This window comes from Citrus clementina, unplaced genomic scaffold, assembly GCF_000493195.1.
Source record: "Citrus clementina cultivar Clemenules unplaced genomic scaffold, Citrus_clementina_v1.0 scaffold_9, whole genome shotgun sequence".
NCBI lineage: Eukaryota > Viridiplantae > Streptophyta > Magnoliopsida > Sapindales > Rutaceae > Citrus > Citrus x clementina.
Genome location: NW_006261964.1, coordinates 18,086,782 through 18,109,809, shown reverse-complemented (window position 1 = coordinate 18,109,809; position 23,028 = coordinate 18,086,782). Strand labels below are relative to the sequence as shown.

The following is a 23,028-nucleotide window of genomic DNA, read 5'->3' as shown; positions in this document are numbered from 1 at the left end:
GAGGAATGCCATTGATCATTAACAAACGCAGTCGTTCACAACGAGCTTTGTAAATTTTCCTGAGGGCATTCTGAGGGAGAAAGGGAAAATGCTTATGGAGTTTATGTTGTATTTCTTCCATGTTTGATTTTGGGGTTTCAGTTATTGTGGGAAACTGAAGATACCGACTTAAGAAGTCACGGAGTACTGTTATCCGCCATTTATACGGGAAAATAAATCAAAATACACCAAAATCAAATCTGCAAAATCAAATCAAACGTGAAAGCGAGCAAAAAGAAACACACAATATAAAAGGAAAATGAACTTACATTCGTCCTCTCATTGAGTTAACGTCAAGCTCCAATTGAAATTCATATATGCCACTCTCTACTGTTCTGAGTTGTCCCTCTAGATCCTCAACATAAGACACGAATTCTGGTGGTTGCAGATCCCAAAGTGGATGGGATTTACAGCTTTGTATCAGGCCTCTTAAGTGAAATTTCACACGCAGAAATCTTTTAAGATGTGCGAACAGGAATTTTCTCATTGAGGTGCTCATGATGTAAAATGAAAATTGATGAGAGAATGTACAACTATCAAACAAACACGTTTACACAAGAAAAACAATGTTAAAAAAAATATGTACAGTGCATCAATCTAGAGAAAAAGAAAAAAAAATCAAACAATGAAACGGTAAAATAATAGTAAAACAAAATAAAATAAAACAAAATAAATCATTAAAGACTTAATCAAGAATTGGTGGGTCACCCAAATTAATTTCGGTGTCTCACCCAAATTAATTTCAATGTCCTCGTCACGTGGGTGATGTTCCAGATATGGTTTTAATCTTTGACAATTAACTTTAAATGTGACACCATTCTTTGGATTCTCAATTTCTATGGCCTCATATGAATATACATTTTTTACAACAAATGGGCCACTCCATTTTGACTTTAACTTCCCTGAAAATAAATGAAGACGAGAATTATAAAGCAATACTTTTTGACCAATCTCAAATGTTTTTCGAAAAATTCTTTTATCATGAAATGCTTTTGTTCTTGCCTTAATAATTCTTGAATTTTCATATGCATCATTCCTTAATTCCTCAAGTTCATTCAATTGCAATTTTCGCACATTACCAGCATCATCCAAATTTAAATTAAAAGCTTTAATAGCCCAAAGTGATTTATGTTCAAGTTCAACAGATAAATGACAAGGTTTACCATAAACTAACCGATAGGGTGACATTCCTAATGACGTTTTAAATGCAGTACGGTAAGCCCAAAGTGCATCATTAAGTATAAGAGACCAATCTTTTTGGTTTGGGTTAACCGTTTTTTCCAAAATTTGTTTTATCTCCCTATTTGCTAATTCAACTTGACCATTTATTTGAGGATAATAAGGGGTAGCAATTTTATGTGTAATTCCATATTTCTTCATTAAAGACTCAAATGACTTATTACAAAAATACTTACCTCCATCACTGATAATGGCTCGAGGGATTCCAAATCGACTTAAAATGTTTTCTCTTAAAAATTTAACCACAATTTTACTATCATTATTTCGACAAGAAATTGCTTCAATCCATTTTGAGACATAATCAACTGCAACTAATATATACACAAATCCAAAAGATGATGGAAATGGAACCATGAAATCAATTCCCCAACAATCAAATATTTCAATTTCAAGTATGGGATTTAAGGGCATCATGTTTCTTTTTGTAATTGATCCCAATTTTTGACATTTTTCACAACTTTTGCAGAATTCATATGTGTCTTTAAACATGGTAGGCCAATAAAATCCACACTGTAAAATTTTAGCAGTAGTTTTTCTTGAAGAAAAGTGACCACCACATGCTTCAGAATGACAAAAATTAATGACACCACTTACATCATTATCAGGAATACATCGCCGAAAAATTTGATATGGGCAATATTTGAACAAATAAGGATCATCCCAATAAAATTTCTTTACTTCAACAAGAAATTTCTTCTTCTCTTGAGCATTCCATTGCAAAGGCATTTTACCTGTAACAAGAAAATTAACAATATTAGCATACCATGGCATCGAAGTAATAGAAAATAAAAATTCATCAGGGAAAGAATCATTTATGGGTGTTATATAATTGTAGAATTCAGATGTGAGTCGTGATAGATGATCAGCAACAACATTTTCAGCACCCTTTTTATCTTTGATGGTAAGGTCAAATTCTTGAAGTAACAAAATCCAACGAATTAGTCTCGGTTTGGCATCCTGTTTACTCATCAAATACTCACAGCAGCATGGTCAGTAAACACAATAGATTTAGAGCCAAGAAAATATAAACGGAATTTGTTTAATGCAAATACCACAACAAGTAATTCTTTTTCAGTTGTAGAACAATTCATTTGAGCACTATCCAAAGTCTTACTCGCATAATAAATCACAAAAGGCTTACTATCCCTTCTTTGTCCTAAAACGGCACCAACAGCAAAATCACTTGCATCACACATTAATTCAAATGGCAACGACCAATCAGGAGATTGCATAATAGGTGCAGATATTAAAAGACAAATTATTTTTTCAAAAGATTTTTGGCAATCATCATTCCATTCAAACGGTGCATCTTTTAATAAGAGGTTACAAAGTGGTTTAGATATGGCACTAAAGTTTTTTATAAACCTCCTATAAAATCTTGCATGTCCTAAAAAGGATCGCACATCTCTAACTATTTTTGGTTGTGGCAATTTAGATATGACTTCGATTTTTGCTTTGTCAACTTCAATTCCTTTAATAGAAACAACATGACCCAAAACAATTCCAGAAGTAACCATGTAGTGACATTTTTCCCAATTCAACACGAGTTCTTTTTCAATACATCTTTTTAAAATTTTCTCCAAATTATCAAGGCAATCATCAAAAGAATTCCCAAACACAGTCAAATCATCCATAAAGACCTCTAAACAATGTTCAACCATATCACAAAAAATGCTTAACATACATCTTTGAAATGTTGCAGGAGCATTACAAAGCCTGAATGACATTCTTTTAAATGCAAATGTTCCAAAAGGACATGTAAATGTGGTCTTTTCTTGGTCCTCAAGTGCTATAGGAATTTGAATATTTGATAATAACCCGAATATCCATCTAAAAAACAGTAGTAGGGATGTCCTGCTACTCTTTCTAAGATTTGGTCAAGGAATAGTAATGGAAAATGATCTTTTCTAGTTGCTTCATTTAATTTTCTATAATCAATGCATATGCGCCAATTAGATGTAATTCGTGTTGGAATTAATTCACCTTTTTCATTTTTAACAACAATGATTCTAGATTTTTTAGGCACTACTTGTGTAGGACTTACCCACTTACTATCAGAAATAGGGTAGATAATTCTCACATCAAGCAATTTAAGGACTTCTGTTTTGACTACCTCTTTCATGTGTGGGTTTAATCTTCTTTGAGGTTGTAGACATGTTTTAGCATTTTCTTCCAAATTAATTCTATATGTGTAGATTAAGGGATTAATGCCTTTAATATCATTTAAAGTCCATCTAATTGCATTTTTATACTTTTTAAGAACAGTTAGTAACTTACCTTCTTGGTCGCTTGTTAAAGTAGATGAAATCACAACAGGATAAGTTTGTTCTTCTCCAAGAAAAGCATATTTCAATCCTTCAGGCAAAGGTTTCAATTCCATTTTAGGTGCTTGTTGTTGTTCTGTCTTTTCAATACTTCCAAGTTCCTCAAATTTTGGCTCGTCATCATAATTTTGTGAAGTCTGCACAGAATCAAGCAACGAATTTATATTAGAAATATTTAGTTCAAGTTGCTTATTTGACTCAATTGAATTAACTAAACAAACATTTGAGAGTTTAGAAAAATCCCCTTTTTGAATATTTTCTTTGATACAAGATTCAAACAATTCCTTTTGTTCATCAGTATCATCTTCATTCTCATTTTTTTCATTAGGTTGCCTGCACATGTTGAAAACATTTAATTCCAAATTCATATTCCCAAAAGATAAATTCATTAAACCATTCCTACAATTAATCAAAGCATTAGTAGTTGCTAAAAATGGTCGACCTAAAATTACAGGAATTGGTTTGTAATTATTCACAACAGGTTCAGTTTCCAAGACAATAAAATCTACAGGATAGATGAATTTATCAACTTGTACTAAAACATCTTCCACTATTCCTTTTGGTACGTTAACTAATCTATCGGCAAGCAAAAGTGTAGTTGAAGTTGATTTTAACTCACCAAGATTAAGTTGAAGATAAACTGAATGTGAAAGCAAATTAACACTAGCACCAAGATCTAGTAAAGCATGCTCAATTCTGTGGTTACCAATAATACAAGAAATGGTAGGACAACCAAGATCTTTATGTTTCAACTTATTATTAGTAGACATAATTGTACTTACCTGTTCGGCCATGAAAGTACTCTTTCTTACCTTCAATTTCCTCTTAACAGTGCACAAGTCCTTTAAAAATTTGGCATATGAAGGAACCTGCTTGATTGCATCTAATAGAGGAATGTTAACTTTCACTTGCTTAAAGATTTCATAAATTTCAAAAGAGTGGTTTGATTTCCTTGGTTTATTCAATGCATGCAGAAATGGTGGTTCAGGTGGAACACTAGTTATTTCTTCACTAGGTGTAAGTTCATTTAGTCCTTCCTTACCATTTGAATTTTCATCATTTTCATAAGGTTCAGGCATAGGTCTATCAAGAACCTTACCACTATGAAGAGTTATAACTGACTTGACTTGGTCTGTGGGTGGATTTTATTGAATTTTAGGATTTGGTTGTGGTTGAGCTGGAAATTTTCCTTTTTCTTGAATGGTGAGTGCAGAAGCAATTTTAACAAGAGTATCTTTCAAATTAGAAAAAGTTTGTGCATTTTGATTGTTAATAACATCTTGCTTTCTAATGAATGAATGCATTGTGTCTTCCAGATTTTTCCAGGGTGATGGAACATATGGTGCATAAGGCTGAGGATTTTGAAATTTTGTGGAGGTGGTGCTCGTGAAGATTGTGCATTATTATTATTCCTCCAACTGAAATTCGGATGATTTCTCCAACCAGGATTATAAGTCTGTGAATATGGGTTTGGTTTATTGAAAGTGTTAATGACATTAGCTTGATCATTTAGACATTCTTTAAGTGCAGGCAAAGTGGGACACTCTTAAGTGAAATGATCATTCGAATTACATATGTTACATGCAATTTCTTGAACAGATTTTACTTGATCACTCTTTTTATGCTCCAAAGCTTCAACTTTCCTAACTAGGGATGCAAATTTTGCTTGTAAATCATGATCTTCCCTAAGGTTATGGATTCCTCCACTAGATGGAGATGATTGTTGCTTATTTGTCAATTCAAAAGTTCCAACAGTATCCCAATGTTGTGCATTTTCAGCTAATTGGTCAAGGTAATCTAGTGCATCTTCAGGATTTTTATCCCTAAATTCACCATTACACATCATTTCAACAACCTGTCTACTTTGGGGTATTAAGCCCTCGTAGAAGTAAGTGACCAATCGCCAAGTTTCAAAACCATGATGTGGGCAGATGTTAAGCAACTCTTTAAACCTATCCCAACATTGGTATAATGTTTCTCCATTTTTTTGAGTGAAATAAGTGATTTGCCTTTTAAAAGAATTTTTTCTATGAGGTGGAAAGAATTTTTTCAAAAACTGTTCTTGCATGTTATTCCAAGTTCTTACTGATCCAGATCTAAGGTTTTGTAGCCAAGTTTTAGCTTTATCTTTTAATGAAAAAGGAAAAAGCTTTAATCTAATTATGTTCATGCTACAATTTTGGTCCGTGTATGTATTACAAACTTCCTCAAAATCTCTTAGATGCAAGTACAGATTCTCATATTCTAAACCATGAAATATTGGTAAAAGTTGGATAATACTTGGTTTAAAGTTGAATCGAGATGCTTCTGGAGGAAATACTATACACGACGGTGCTCCGGTTCTGGTTGGATTCATGTAGTCTCTCAGAGTTCTTGGTTGATTTTGATCGTGCCCATGTTGAGATTGGTTGTCTCCCTAATCAATTTGAGGATTAAATTCGCCCAAAACGTTTTCGCCTTGATTCTCATCCATGATTGGTGGTGGAGATTGAGATCTACGAATTAACCTGCCACTTGAAGATCAAGACCAACGTCTCATGCAATGGTTATATTATAAAGATAATATTTACACAAATTGATAACAAAATAAAATAAAAAAATTAAATATGCAAATAATATAAGTGTACAAAAGAAAATTAAATAACAATTTTGGTGGTTGAACCCACCAATTAACAATAAATTAAGTATAAAATAAATGCAAAAGAAAGAAAAAGAAAAAAAAATGGTGGTTGAACCCACCAACAAAGTAAAAAATAAATAAATAAATGCAAAAATAATAAAAAAATGGTGGTTGAACCCACCAATTAAAAAAATAAAGCAAAAAAATACAAAATTAAATAAACACTGAAAATTAAATAACTGAAAATAAAAATTAAGAGTTAGTAGTTAGTTTGGTGGTTAAACCCACCAATAAAGCAAAAATAAATAAATACGAAATAAAATAAATGCAGAAAATTAAATAACTGAAATTAAAAAAAGTTAGGAATTAGCAGTTAGTAAGTTAAGAGTTAGTAATTAGAGTTAGTAGTTAAAGTTACTTTGGTCCAAATTAAGTCCAAAATAAGTCCAAATATGTCCAAAGTATGTCCAAGTCTTGATTATTTTGAGGAATTTCGTCTAGGGATTCTATTGCAAATTATTTTTAATTTTATGGTCAAACTATAATTTTTAGAAGTCTAGAATTGAGCAATTTGAGATGAAAGTGAAACGATTGAAAGATGTTGGGGTCAAAATGTAATTACCAGACGATTGGGCTAGAAACGGGAATTGTTGGGTTGAAACGAGAATTATGAAAGATATGGGGACAAAAGAGAATTTAAGAAAAGTAAAAGGGGGCAAACAAAATTTTACATATTAGAGAAAAATAAAAAACGGAAAAACAAACTAAATAAAAAAAAATTTCCCGGCAACGGTGCCAAAAACTTAACACAACTTAAAAGTAATTTTTAACTCCCAAGTATAAGAGTGTTTTGTTGTATTATAACTCGGTGAGTCCGAGGTCGATCCACAGAGAAAAGATTTAATTCGTGTACTTTATTTTAACTAAAAATTGAAATTAAAACTTAAATATAAACAACTTAATTTAAATGAAACTATGAAATTAAACTAGTTAGAGTTATGGATCCACTCTTAGAAGTAAATAAAACTTAATAAATTCTTTTTGCCCTTTTTTTACATTTATTGCCCAAAAGATTAATTATATAAATTATTATTATTTTTCCTTTAATTTTATGATGGATTAAGTATTTATTGTGCCAAAATTTAATTTGTCGACAATAAGTCAAAATACCATTTTACCATACCTTATATTAAGATATTAAGAATTTATTGTGCCAAATTCATTTGTTTGTCTACAATAAATCAAAATTTCAAAATATAAAATATGTATAAAATTAAATAGAAAATAATTTAATTTATAAAATTAAAAATAGAATTTGCTTAAATTATATTTATTTCCTAAGAGTTTCACCTTCCCCTAACTAATATTATTTATTTAAGCATAATTAAAATAAAAAGAAGTAGTAAAATTGAATTACTTATAATTAAAAGAAATAAAAACAACTAAAATTGGAAATAAAACTAATTTTATTTATAAAAATAATTATACAAAATATTAAAAACACACTTGGAAATCAAGATTACAAGGAGATGGAGAGAATTTGAGAAGAAAAGAGTTGTAGAGAGATGATTAAAAACATAAAAATGAGGCTCTATTTATAGAAAAATAAATTCATAATCCAGTGCTTTGCGGTCCATCATAAGCTTCATGCATGTGCTCCTCACAACCTTTAGATCAAGATCCAATGGCTGGTCAAACTTCAAAAGTCAACATCACACGTGGCATCATTTGACTTGTCCGATTTGCCCAAAGAACGGTTGAGATTTGGCGTGTTAATGGGTGGATCGGGTCGACCCGAATACAAAGATTCGGATCCTCCAACTTGCTTCACCAACCATTGCCACGTGGCACAATCATGGCCATTGAATCATGAACGGTTGAGATTTAGTCAAAATTACCAGCTATCCCATGCACTCATATCTATTGTAAGCTCATTTCATCATCCAATCAGTGCTCGGTCAACAGAAAAAAGTCAATTTTTTTTACACAAGTCCAATTTTAAGCCAATCTTGACTGATCCTAAGGTTTTCGGACCTCCGGAATCCAAATTTGACCTCTGTTTATCTGTTTGGAGCCTCGAAGTACGTGAAAATAATATTTTTCCTAATAAACACATAAAAATACACAAAATTAAATATATTTAAAACATAATTAATAATTCATAATATATTACATAAACACAAATATAAATTATAACATAAGCATAAAATAACATATTATCGCTTGATAATTAAACAATTTTTAATACTAATCAAGAAACCTTGATAACCAAATGGGACAATTAGCTACAGCAATGAGCAGCAGAACTCAAAGAAGCTTACCTAGCAGCACAGAAGATCATAGGAGAGAGAGCAAGGAACACTGCAAAGTGATTAGTCTGAGATCTGGAAAGCATGTTGATATCTCAGTTGAGGTGACCAAAAATGGGATGGAAGGCATTTCAGCTCAAAAACCAACTCAAAAGGGAAGCATGTTACAGCAGACTCCCCATCAAGACACTGATGCAAGGGACCCAGCCACAGCAACTGCAAAAGAAAATCAACCAGATCTTGCTGAAAAAGAAGTTACAACACCAATAGCCACAACTTGCACCAACTTAAACAAACAGAGTTTGGTATCTCCTGAATCTAACCAGCAGTTTAGACATCCACCACCCTTCCCTCAAAGGTTCCAGAAGCAAAAACAAGACAAGCAGTTCAGTAAATTCCTAGAAGTGTTGAAGCAACTGCACATAAACATACTTTTTGTGGAAGCTTTGGAGCAAATGCCAAATTATGTAAAATTTCTAAAAGATATCTTGGCACGAAAAAGAAGGCTGGGAGAGTTTGAAATTGTTGCTCTAACACAGGAAAGCAGCCATATGCTTCAGAGTAAAATTCCCACAAAATTAAAAGATCCAGGCAGTTTTACAATACCCTGCTCTATAGGGAATAGGTATGCTGGCAGAGCACTTTGTGATTTGGGAGCTAATATCAACTTGATGCCATTATCTATATTTAAGCAGCTTGGAGTAGAGGATGTACTGGTGAAGGTTGACAAATTCATTTTTCCAGTGGATTTCATTATGCTGGATTTTGAAGCTGACAAAGAGGTACCCATTATACTTGGCAGACATTTTCTAGCAACCAGAAAGACTTTGATAGATGTGCAGAAATGAGAGCTGACTATGAGAGTGAATGATCAGCAAGTCACATTCAATGTACTAAAGGCCATGAGAAACCCTGATGAAATAGATGATTGCAATTTCCTAAGTTAGTGGATCTTGTTGTAGCAGACAGACTGGACAGATGCTGCAGTAATTTATTTAACAAAGTCACCACCTTTGAGGAGGTTGAAGAGGAAGATGTTGTAGCAATTCAAACAGATTAGATGGACAAACAACAATCTAATGGGCACAACAGGGTTATTGAACACCTGAATCTTTCAGACAAGGAAGTAAAAACAACTTTACCATTTATTGAATCACCCTCTAGTTTTGAATTAAAACTGTTACCTTCACATTTAAAGTATGCTTATCTTGGTCAAAACAACACACTCCCTGTAATCCTTGCTTCTACATTGGATGCAGGTCAAGAACAAAGCCTAGTAGATTTGTTGGGAAAATACAGAAGACAATTGGATGGACCATGGCAGATATAAAAGGTATCAGCCCATCAATATGCATGCATAAGATCCTTTTAGAAGACTGTTCCAGCAATTCGGTGGAGCACCAGAGAATGCTGAATCCTATTATGAAAGAAGTGGTGAAGAAGGAAATCATCAAATGGTTAGATGCTGGAATCATATACCCAATATCAGACAGTTCATGGGTAAGCCCAGTTCAGTGTGTTCCAAAGAAAGGAGGGATAACAGTAATGGCTAATGAGAAGAATGAACTTATTCCTATAAGGACAGTGACTGGATAGAGAGTGTGTATGGATTACAGGAAGCTCAATAAAGCAACAAGGAAAGACAATTTCCCATTTCCATTCATAGATCATATGCTGGACAGACTTGCTTGAAAACAATACTACTATTTCTTATATGGGTATTCAGGCTACAAGCAGATTGCTATAGCACCAGAGGATCAAGAGAAGACTACATTTACTTGTCCTTATGGAATATTTGCCTTCAGAAGAATGACATTTGGGTTATGCAATGCTCCAGTAACTTTTCAGAGATGCATGATGTCTATATTTTCTGATATGGTAGAGCAGACCTTGGAGATTTTCATGGATGGTTTTTCAGTTTTTGGAGAGACATATGGTAATTGTTTACAAAACTTGGAAGAAGTTCTTAAAAGATGTGAGATGACCAACTTAGTACTTAATTGGGAGAAGTTTCATTTCATAGTGCAAGAAGGAATAGTGCTGGGTCATAGATAAACTGCCACCCCCAACCTCAGTAAAGGGTATTATGAGTTTTCTGGGTCATGCTGGATTCTGTAGAAGATTTATCAAGGATTTTTTCAGAGTAGCCAAGCCTCTATGTTCATTGCTGGAGCATGATAAACAATTTCACTTTGACAAAGAATGCCTTCAAGCATTTGGAGAATTAAAGAAAGCCTTGATCACTGCTCCAGTAGTTATATCTCCAGATTGGAATTTACCATTCGAATTGATGTGTGATGCTAGTGATCATTCTGTGGGAGCAGTATTAAGGCAAAGGAAGGATAAGGTTTTTCATTCTATATACTATGCAAGCAAAACTTTCATTCCAACTCAGATCAATTACACCACTATAGAGAAAGAGTTGCTAGCATTGGTTTTTGCTTTTGACAAATTCAGAGCTTACCTGGTAGGTACTAAAGTAACTGTTTACACAGACCATGCAGCCATCAAATATTTAATTTCAAAGAAGGATGCCAAACCAAGACTAATCATATGGATCTTATTACTTCAAGAATTTGATCTGGAAATTAAAGATAGAAAGGGGACTGAGAATCAAGTGGCAGACCACTTGTCACGGTTGGAAGCAGACACTAGTACATTGACAAGGAAGGGCATCACTGAAACTTTTCCTGATGAACAGCTGTTGGCAATACAGCAAGCACAGATGCTGCAGCAGTTAGAATCTCCATGGTATGCAGACTTTGCTAACTATCTAGTAAGTGGGTTACTACCACCTGAGCTGAAGTTTCAAGAGAAAAAGAAATTTCTTCATGATCTTAAAAGCTACCAGTGGGATGACCCACATTTATATAAGCTATGCTCGGATCAAGTAATAAGAAGATGTGTTGCAGCAGAAGAAATACCTCATATACTAGAGTCATGTCATGCTGCAGCATATGGAGGACATTTTGGTGGTCACAGAACAGCTGCCAAAATTTTACAATCAGGTTATTATTGGCCCACTATTTTTAAAGATGCTTATGAATTTGTTAAATGTTGTGACAGGTGTCAAAGGACAGAGAACATAATCAGCATACATGAGATGCCATTGACCAACATACTGGAAGTAGAAGTTTTTGATGTTTTGGGAATAGATTTCATGGGACCTTTGGAAACTTATATATCTTTGTTGCTGTAGACTATGTCTCCAAGTGGGTGGAAGCTACAGCATTACCTACCAATGATGCTAAAACCGTGGTGACTTTTCTTCAAAAAAATGTTTTCTCCAGGTTTGGTACTCCTAGAGCAATTATTAGTGACGAAGGCGCACATTTTTGCAATAAAATCTTTGCTGTAGCAATGATGAAATATGGAGTCAGACACAAGATAGCAACAGCATATTACCCACAATCCAATGGTCAGGTTGAAGTGTCCAACAGAGAAATTAAAAAGATCTTAGAAAAAGTGGTGAACCCAACAAGGAAAGATTGGTCTTTACATTTGCATGACTCTTTATGGGCCTATAGAACAGCATACAAAACCCCACTCGGCATGTCTCCTTACCGAATTGTTTATGGCAAGGCTTGTCATTTGCCCCTAGAGCTAGAGCATAAAGCACACTGGGCACTGAAGAAACTAAATTGGGACATGCATGCTGCAGCAGAACAAAGGAAGCTTCAACTTTGTGAGCTTGATGAATTAAGGTTGTTTTCATATGAGAATGCAAAAATTTATAAAGAGAGAACAAAAAATTGGCATGACCAGCATATTCAACACAGGAAGTTCATCCCTGGTCAATTAGTGTTGCTCTACAATACAAGACTAAGGTTGTTTCCGGGAAAGTTCAAGTCACGATGGTCTAGCCCGTTTAAGCTATTGAAATCTTACCCTCATGGAGCTGTTGATCTTTTAGATGAACAAACGGATCACAAATTCAAGGTTAATGGGCACAGGATTAAGCATTACATACACCCAGCAGCAGAAGGGTCAAAGGAGGTGTTATCCCTTCAAGAACCCCACTATTGAGCAAAGACAGAAGGTCAGGCTGAAGTACCTTAAATCAAGCGCTTCATGGGAGGCAGCCCATTGAGGAAGCAGCCACTTCAAACCAATTTCGATATCTTTTGGTTTCATAAACAACTCTCCCTCTTCACCATTTAATTTAATCTTGTTTTGCCATGTTAACCATTTATTTTTATCCTTTTTACATTATTGCATTCCTTCTTTTCGATTTAATTTAATCTATTTTATTTTAATAATTTTAGACTTAATTTTAGTTTGAAGTAAATGTGACAATTGAATTTCATATTGACAAGTGCAAGTATCTGGTGGCAGAATTTAGAGGACAAAAACCACGTGTCAGATGCTTTGGTATGGATACTGTGGCCGTTGTTGGAATAAGTAAATAGGGGCTGCAGCAACAAATTTTCCCGTTACAGTAAATTAAATGCTGGAGCTTTCACTTACCGTTGGAGATGAAATCGTGACAGATGGACGCTCGGATACGGATAGAAATTGCGGAAACAAATCTCCAAAATCACAGCTTTAATTTCAATAACCGATAATTTTGGGATATGCACATTTAATTCAAATATTTTATTCCCTAAATTATCTCTAATTATTGTAGTTATCTTCAAATTACAGCCCACTATAAAAGGAGTCACCGTGCTTAGTGTCCAAGCCACTATTCCCCATCTCCTTTGCAAGTCCAACTCTCCTAATTCTTTAACACTTATTTTCTTTTGGCTCTCAGGAACAGTAGCCTAACTTTGTTACTGCTACAGCAATGCCGCGATATAAGAAAACAGCGAGCCGCCTCAAAGATCCATCACGATTCCAGAGTTACTATGCCGAAGAAAAATACGAAGAATTCATAGAGCCACGCAGGATTCTGGAAGAAAAAGGGTTTTAATTTCCAGACCAACTCACTGGAATTGTGAAAACAATTCATAATTCTGCAGCAAAGCGAGGATGGCTAGAGTTTTGCAAACACCCTCGAAATCCTGTACTATCGGTGATAAAAGAATTTTAGGCCAATTTGGTAAGTCTTGATCAACACAACATCTGGGTAAGAAATACACTTGTTCCATTGGACTCTCGTGTTATCAATACTTTTTATAACTTACCTGCTGAGATTACTTGTGAGTATGCTAAATTGCGTGATAAGTTAACCCCGAAAAAGTGAACCACCATTTTTACAACTCTTACCATCAAAGGGGCATCCTGAGTTAACGAGGAAGGGCGTGTAGTTAACAGGATAGATTGAAACCTATTGCTAAGGTGTGGGTGAAATTTTTGAAATCTAGACTTATGCCCACCACTCACACTACTACGGTTTCACAAGAAAGATTGGTTTTGCTATATGTCCTTGTTAAAGGGCTCCCCATAGACGTGGGTAGCATCATTACAAAAGAAATCCGAGAATGTGCAGCCAAAACTCATCGAACTGCTGCTTTGCTATTTCCTTCACTTGTCACTATCATTTGTGTAGTTTTAGGTGTTCGTCTTAAAGCCAGCGATGATCATGTCAAGAATGAGGGTGTCTTTACGGCACGAACAGTTGAAAGAGTTGCTGGTGAGAGTGCTGGAACAACCACTGAACCAGCTGCTGTAACAGGAGCACGACGAACTCTTGGCTTAGAACATACCATCCAAGCACTCAGCGCCAGTATCAATCAATGTGTGGAAGCTCAACAGAGGGAAAATGGTCAGTTTTGGAGCTATCTACAGCACCTAGATAGACAACTACACAAATTTGCTAAGTACATGAAATGCAATCATCGGAACTTCCCTGTTTCCATGTTCCAGCAATATAATTTTGACACCAGCACCACAGGTGCTCCAGCAGAAACTAGTGAAGAAGCCACTGCTTTAGATGAGCCAGCAGAGCAAGCTGCAGCTGAACCACCAGCAGAAGTTGACTCAGAAGATGCTGAACCATCTAACCCACCTGAGGACGAAGGTGACAAATCTGAGACTGATAGCTCACCCTCAGAGGCAGAGGATAATTCAGAGCAAGAATGTGAGGAACCACCCATCCCTACCCAGTCCAAAACTAGGAAGCAGCACATTATTCAAGAAGAGGAGGAGGAAAACCTTGACGTGGAACCTCTTATTCCAGTCTTTGTAGGCAAAGGAAAGGCCAAGGGTAAAGCAAAAATGGCAATACCTCCAGCCTCTGACGATGAAATGGAGCAAGTTGATGCTGAGTTAGCTGCTGCAGCAGTTAGAGCCATGCCTACATCTAAGCAAGCCAAGCAACTACTTGAAGTAATAGCTACCATCACAGCCTAGGGCTAGGCAGCTGACGCATTGACTCAAAAGACTCCACAACCAAGTCCTAGCCAGCCTATCCGCACCAGTCCAAGACAATCCAACAAACGAAAAGGCAGTACATCTGCGGGTACTGCTACAGTAACCCCAGCCACAACTCCTCTCACCAGCCCTGCAACAAAAAAGACAAAGACATTGCCAGCTACCTCCCCAAAGGCTTCACCAAAGGATAAGCTGTGTAGCGCATCCAAGAAGCGCTGATAACATCACATCATGGGCTGTAGTCCCCACCACAGGGGAGTACTTTTATCTCACTAGTTTCCTTCTTGTTCTTAAAAAAAAAGATTTGTTTGTCCATTTGTGTGTTTATATTTTGTTTGCTTGTGAGGACACAATATCTCTCAAGTTTGGGGGGGTGTTTCCGAATGCATGTGTTTTATGTATGTGTTTATGTTTGTGTTGTGTGAAGCTCTATTATCTGTTATTTGTGTAGGGATTTGAAAACCTAATAAAGATAAATTGAGTACTATTCAGTATTTATGAGAATGCCAAGTAGAGATAGTTATAGATATAAGTGAAATTATGTCCCAACACTTAGCCCTTGATTGAGTTGTATGAGACTGCTAGAGCAAAACCAAAAGAGTAGAAAATATCTTAAGTTTAAAGGGAGAAACATGCTAATTGACTGTGATATTTATGAAATAAAACTCTGCTCCAATGGCTTAAGTTGCTGAGTAACCAAATCTGAGTATGCACCCCATATGTAGAAATGTGTAAAAAAGTAGCAAGAGTTATGAGCAGTGTTGTAGCTTATACTAAAAAAAAAAAAAGTCTTCTATCTAAGGCATTGAGTAGCCAGGTCTGTTCATGACCCCCATGTTCAGCCTTGAGTCAAAGATACCTTGAGATAAGATTATACTACAGATATTGCTGCAGCAACTCTGATCTGAGCATGGCTTGAGTAATTGGGTGTCATCATTACAAATGATTGACATTCACATGAAAAATAAATGTTACAGTGAGGAGGTTGATTATCCCCCAGGTTATCAATATTAAAGCTATCACAGTTTGAATATGTGAAAATTATGCTACCCCTTGTAAGAATGAAGTATATTAATGCTGAAATTTATGCAGCCCTTTGGTAATGTTACAGCATCTATGGAATTTAATCACAAAGGCAGCACACACACAATATGGACAGAAAGAAGCTTAAGTCTAGAACTGATTTACTATGGGCATTTTGTATGATTGGGATTATGATCTGAAGGTGGAAGAATCTTTGCAAATTGGATAAAAGAGCTGAAGTTGTGTACATGTTTGTTTACGGGAAATGTTAGTAGGTGTCATTACTTGAGGACAAGTAACAGTTTAAGTTTGGGGGTGTGATAACTCTAGGAAATTAGAGTTATTACATCTGTTCTAGACTTGAATAAAGGCCATTTAGAAAGCAAATAATGTATTTTGATTACATTTTGGTGAACTTTTGCATAAACATTCATTTTAGTTGAGTCTTAACAAGTTTTGCTTGAATCATAGTAATTTGTGCCAAAAACAGGTTTTAATTTGTAGGTTTTAAATTCATAAAAGGATGCGGAGACATTAGATAAGAAAGAGGAGGAAAGAAGATGATCACAAAATAAGGAAAGCACAATCGGAAATGACACAAGTGCTGTTGCGGATGTTAGAGCAACCAATGCTGCAGCAATCTGGGAGAAGCGCGGGAGAAAATATAGGCGCGGGTCAGCAATTAAATTACAATCTATATGTTTCCTAATTTAAACACAGGCACGCGCATGGGCATTGATTCGGAAAATCTAATTTGCAAATATATAAAGGAGGCATGCACCACATAGAAGCGGCGGTGGAATTATCATTCAAAAACAATTACAAAGGCAATAAGAAGATCAAGATTAAGGAGGGTTGTTCGGCATCATTGAAGCACCGGGGAGGATCCTTAGACTTTCATTGTGCTCAACTCATATTATCTTTCTTCCTTTGATTGATTTGATGTATTCTGCGATTAGTATATTTATGTTCATTTTTCTCATTTAGAATATGAGCTGAATTTACTTGTAGTTGAGTGACAAATAATCCAATGGGTTCTTGACTGTTCATATATGATGTTATGATAATGTTGTAGTATTATACTCTAATAGTTTTTATGACATAACTGTTATTTCGATTGACCACCCATTTAATAGTTTCAGTTAACATAGAGCAGCAAAAGGGCATGTCTTAGCAGACATTATTAGAGTATTAATTGTTCTTAAATTGAGTTTCCTGGATTAGGTTATCTTAAATCCCATAAGGGCAATACTTGAAATTAAGATTTGTGATATCCTAGACATAAATGTTCACCTTGTAGGGTAGAGAGATTAAAGATCATAAAGCCATACATTAAATTTATGAGCAACTGGTCATTGTTAGTAGATTTAAAAGTATGAGATTTTCAACATGCGATAGCTGCGGATGCAGATTTGTTCTACCCAGTGCTGTAGCACTTATCATAACAACTAGTGCTAATTCGGTAATCAACAGTCACCCCATTAGGAGAGTTTGATCATTCAACTACTATATTCTTAATTGAACCTTGGACACATTTAATTAAGTTTATTTTATTACGATATTGCTTTAATTCCCATCTTTCACAATTATTATTTACAATAGAATTATTTGGCAATTGTTTGTTTTGGTCTTTAGTTGACGTGCATTATTGTGATTGTTTTAGCATTTTGAGTAACATCAATCCCTGTAGAGACAATCTTGAACACTCATCACTTTATTACTTCTTGTGTCTACTACTTGCACATTGGCATTGATAATAATTGATTATATAAATCAATCAATAGTAGTACCAGGGACTAATTCTATAGTAAACTCAACCTCTCGATCTGGGGGTAGTCCAGGAAGATCTTCAGGAAATACATCAATAAACTCCCTTACAATAGGTATGTCTTCAAGGCATGCCCCATCGAGATGGTCAGCAATTACATACGCTAAAAATCCTTCACACCCCTTCTTTAACATTTTCAATGCCTTAACCATAGAAATCAAACCTTTATGATTCCTATAATTCCCTTGAAAATGAAATTCTTCCTCGCCAGATAGGCGAAAAATAATTTCCTTAGCAAAATAATCTATTGAAACATTATAAGGTCCTAACCAATCCATCCTCAAAATCAAATCAAAATCATGCATCTCTAAAGATAGGAGATCCACAAGAAATTCTCTATCACACAATATGATCACACACGACTTATAGACATGATCTATTAACTGGCAATCCCCCATAGGGGTACTAATTGACACGTGATCATCTAGTGGTGTGATAGGCACATCAGCATAACGGGCAAACACACAAGATACAAATGAATGTGTAGCACCAGGATCAAAAAGAACTTTGGCTTCTCTAGATAATAAGGATAATGTACCTGATACTACATCATTAGACACCTCGGCATCTTTCTCTGTTAGCGCAAAGACACGCCCTTGCACCCTTGGTTCTTCTTCTGCTCTTCATTAGTTTGAGTATTTGCAGTCTCGCTATGTCTCTTTGGGCAATCCATAATCATATGCCCAGTTTCTCCACAAGCAAAACAAGCTCCAGTTTTCCAATGGCATTCACCAGGGTGTCTCTTTTCACAATGTCGACAAATGGGGTAGTTCCTTCGAGAGGTGTCATCCCGAACACCCTCATTATCCTATTTGTTACTTCTACCAATATGCTTATTGGACTTAATGCCCTGTCTATAAGAATTTACATTTTGTGGTCCACCTTGTCGATTTTTTTATTTATCTGATCCCTTGTAATTTGAGCTTCAAGAATATCCTTCTCCTCAAGAATTGCTCGATCCACTAAATCGGCATAATTGTTAATATTAAGGATGGTCAATCGCCCTTTAATGTTAGGACGTAACCCTTCCAGGAACTGTCTTTACTTACTACCCTCATAGCAACCAAGATAGGAGCAAAACGAGAGAGAACGGTGAATTGCTCCTCATACTCCGCAACACACTTTGTTCCTTGAGTCAATTTTAGGAAGTCAGCCTCCATCTGGTGTCGAACTCATTCAGGAAAATACTTTTCATGAAATGCCTCCAGAAATAACTCCCAAGTAATAGGTGCATCTTGCAATCCAGCCCTCAAAAGACGAGATTTGGCATCCCATATTCAAACAAATCCACAAATTGCAACGTCTAACACTAAATAATCTCTCCCAAAACATAACAATAACAAAAGTTTCAATCTCCAAATTACAAGTTCATAATAGAAATAAACTAAATAGAAACATCAGTTCATTCCTCTTCTTATTCAAATAACAAACGGAAATGAAATTACTAACTCCAAGGCTAGGCACACCTTTCAAACGGAACTTAATCTACAAAAAGTAATTACAAGGGGTGAGTCGTTAATTCTGTAAGTAAAACCATTCCTAACACACTAGCCCAACTGATACCAAAAATATTGCAAGCCTTATTTTATTTAAAACATATATGTTACAATTCATAAATTTCATAAAACGATATATCACGATAAAATAACATAAATTCACTGTATCTCAAAATATCAAAAGCATAGTTACTTATGAAAGTAAATCAGATATCACATTCACAGAAAACAGATAGTAGCTCATGTCACATAGTGTCACATATAGTCCCGGTGACCCGACCAGAAACAGAATTCAGAATATCGTGTGCACACTCAGAACAGAAACTCAGTACTGGTCCAGATAGATATATCGTATATTACGATCAGAATCAGAATCAGAATCTGAATAACTATGGACAATGAGCCAAAACATTAGGAATCTCATACCATCAGCAATAATTGAATCAAACATGGGTTCAAAACATAACGATAATTTCGGCTTGCAGAATATTTTATAGACAAAATTATAAAAGGTAGTCATGTCATAAAATAATTTACATATCGAAAAGCATTTATGAAATTTTTTTTAAAGGATTTAGATTTGAAAACATTTTCATAAACTGATTTTGCAATGAAAATCCATTGATCTACTAAGTAGTATAAAAACTCTTCTAATAATATCAAAATAATTATACATATCCAGTATATTAGGAATGAAGTTACTTACCTTGATAAAGGGATTTGAACTAACACACCTCTAAGTCTCTAAAAGTCTCAATCACCTCCTATACCTTAACAAATATAAGATATAACTATTAATAACTTATCCTAAAAATCTGATTTGCTAATTCATACCCGTACTAGTCTGATTCTTAAAATTTTAACTCTCAATCTAAACTCAAAATGACATAATATTCTATAGAACCATTTTGGACATCCATGGGTACCTCATATAAAATTTCCAAGAGGATCCGATACCAAAAACATTTTCAAAACTATTTATTAATTAACAAATTCAAAATTGTTTCACAGTATGGTAACCGAACAGAATGTATTCTGACAATTTTATAACATCTGATACTGATTAGAAACTTATGAAATTAAAACCGGGAATACTAGACACATGTATCAACGCCTATATAAAATTTAAGAATGTTTCGAGTTCATTTACTAGTACAAATAAGTTTATGAATTGGATTGCCTTGCTGTAAACATAGTTTTCCAGTGTATTAATGTTCAATTCAAAAGTCCATATAAAATTGAAAACAAAGTCAAATCTTATGAAACAAAATTTAATCAATAAGCCCTACATGTCTAGTTTTCATAAATATAAAGTTCTTAAGAAAAATCATTCAGAAAATATATGTTTAAATTTGAGATACTCATATTGTCCAGAATTTGTCAAGTGTGCTTAATACACCAAGGGTTGATTATTAAAACCCACAATAAATCAAAACCCTAAACAAAACCTAAACACACCTTAAATCATGTATTATAATCTGTATCAATCTAAAATCATGCTAATATAAACCCTAAATAGAGTAATTAGAAATCTCATGGAGAATAAGGAGAGTAAACTTATCAATTGCTTTGATTCTCTCCTAAACAAATGTTTTAATTCCTAAGTTGGATTGAAAATGAAAGGGGGTTAGGGGGTATTTATAGGATTCCTTAAGGCTAATGGATGGCTATGATTTTGCCACCACAACTCTTGAGCAATGGTTGAAATTATCCTTCATAAATACCTTACTAGTCTCTAGAATTCTTATCTATCTCTACAACTTCTCTTACATTATCACTTATGTCATAGATTATGTCATTATTACCTAGTCATTGCATCATCACTTATGTCACTACTTCTCTTAAAAAATAAATATTATATATTAATATTATTTTAATACTTAAAGGGGCTTGTTAGCTCAAAATGAATTCTACTATATTTAGGTGAGAGAATTGAACCTTACACTATTGGTTAAGAGAATGGAACTTACATGTTTTGCTAAAAAAGCTTTCTTTTGCACCTTATGTTTCCTTTTCACTGTGCACAAATCTTTTAGAAATTTAGCATAAAAAGGTATTTATTTAATGGCGTCTAGCAATGGAATGTTGACCTTCACTTGTTTAAAAACTTCATAAATTTCCTGGCTGTTGTTTGATTTCGTTGGCTGGATTAGTGCTTGAAGAAATGGTGGTATAAGAGGAGAGTTGGTTATTTCTTCATGGGTTAAAGGTTCGACAGACTCTTCCCTATTCTCATAAATTGAATCTTTACTAGTTTTTCGAGGGTCTAGGATATGTTTTTTGACAACTTTACCACCACGTAGGGTTATAACCGATTTAACTTGACTCATAATTCGGTTTCCTGAATTTGCCATTTGAGGATGTTGTTGACTCTAGGGGTTTGGTTCAGATTGAGCTGGAAACTTTCCTTTTTCACGCACGGTCAGAGCAGATGTAACTTTGGAGATAGTTTCTGTCAAAATGGTTAAGATATGCATCGTTTGGTTATTGCTCGACTCTTGTTTTTCAATAAATGAATGCAATGTGTCTTACAGAGTTTTTCTTGGTGGTGGGATATAAGGTGGGTAACTCTGGGGGTTTTGGAAATTCTGACATGGATGAACTGGTTGTGAAGGTTGTGCGTGGTTGTCATTTCTCCAACTGAAATTTGGGTGGTTTCTCCAACCCGAGTTGTAAGTTTGGGAGTATGGATTTGGGTTTGGCCTTTTGAAATTATCAACGACATTTACTTGTTTATGCAAACTTTCTCTCAGAGCTGGCAAAGTTGGACAGTCCTGCGTAGAATGGTCAGTAGAATCGTAAACATAACATGAAATATTTTGAACAGACTTTACATTATCATTCTTTTTCGACTCTAATGCTTCAACTTTTCTAGCTAATGATGCAAATTTGGCTTGAAAATCATGGTCTTCCCTAAGGTTATGCATGCCTTTACCAGATGGAGATGACTGGGATTTACTTGATAACTCATAAGATCCAACTGTATCCCAGTGTTGTGCATTCTCTGCTATATAGTTAAGATAATCTAATGCATCTTTAGGACTTTTGTCCTTAAACTCACCATTACACATCATTTCAACGACTTGTCTACCTTGGGATATTAATTCCTCGTAGAAATAAGATACTAATCTCCATGTTTCAAAATCGTGGTGTGGGCAAATGTTAAATAGTTCTTTAAATCTATCCCAACATTGGTAGACGGTTTCCCCTGGTTTTTAAGTAAATGTGGTGATTTGTCTTTTGAAAGAATTTGTTCTGTGGGGTGGGAGAACTTTTTCAAAAATTATGCTTACATGTCATCCCAAGTTCTGATAGATTCTGACCTACGATTTTGTAGCCAAGTTTTAGCTTTATCCTTTAGTGAGAAAGAAAAAAATTTAAGCCTGATTATATTCATGCTACAATTTTGATCAGTACATGTGTTACAGACTTCCTCAAATTCTCTTAAATGCAAATATGGATTTTCAGACTCAAAACCATGAAAAGTAGGAAGAAGTTGAATGATACCATTTTTTAAATTAAAACGTGATGCATCAGGAGGGAAAACTATGCATGGTGGTGACCTTGTTCTAGTAAGATACATGAAGTCTCTAAGGGTCCTAGGTTGTTCATGAAGATTTTGCAAGGCTTGGTTATCTTCGTGCTCTGAAAAAATTTTCAGCTCCTATGTCAGCCATATCTAATGGTGGTGAAGGTGATCTCCTAATTAATCTGCAAATATTTGTACGATACCAATGACGCATGCAATGCTAATGATGTGTACTAAACCAATGATGCATAAAACACTAAATGAAAATTGCAGAAATAAAAGTAAACTAGAAATAAAATAAACAAA

At 34.8% G+C, this 23,028-nt stretch overlaps 1 non-coding gene and 1 pseudogene across 1 annotated transcript; one reads left to right on the top strand and one right to left on the bottom strand.

The window, feature by feature from the left end:
• LOC112099481 overlaps positions 1-22,264 on the bottom strand; it is a 22,601-nt pseudogene extending 337 nt beyond the window's left edge.
• Positions 5,516-5,624, top strand: LOC112101626. The gene has a single exon (XR_002907649.1). It is a non-coding gene; the product is annotated as a small nucleolar RNA R71 (small nucleolar RNA).
• Positions 22,265-23,028: the final 764 nt, after the last annotated feature.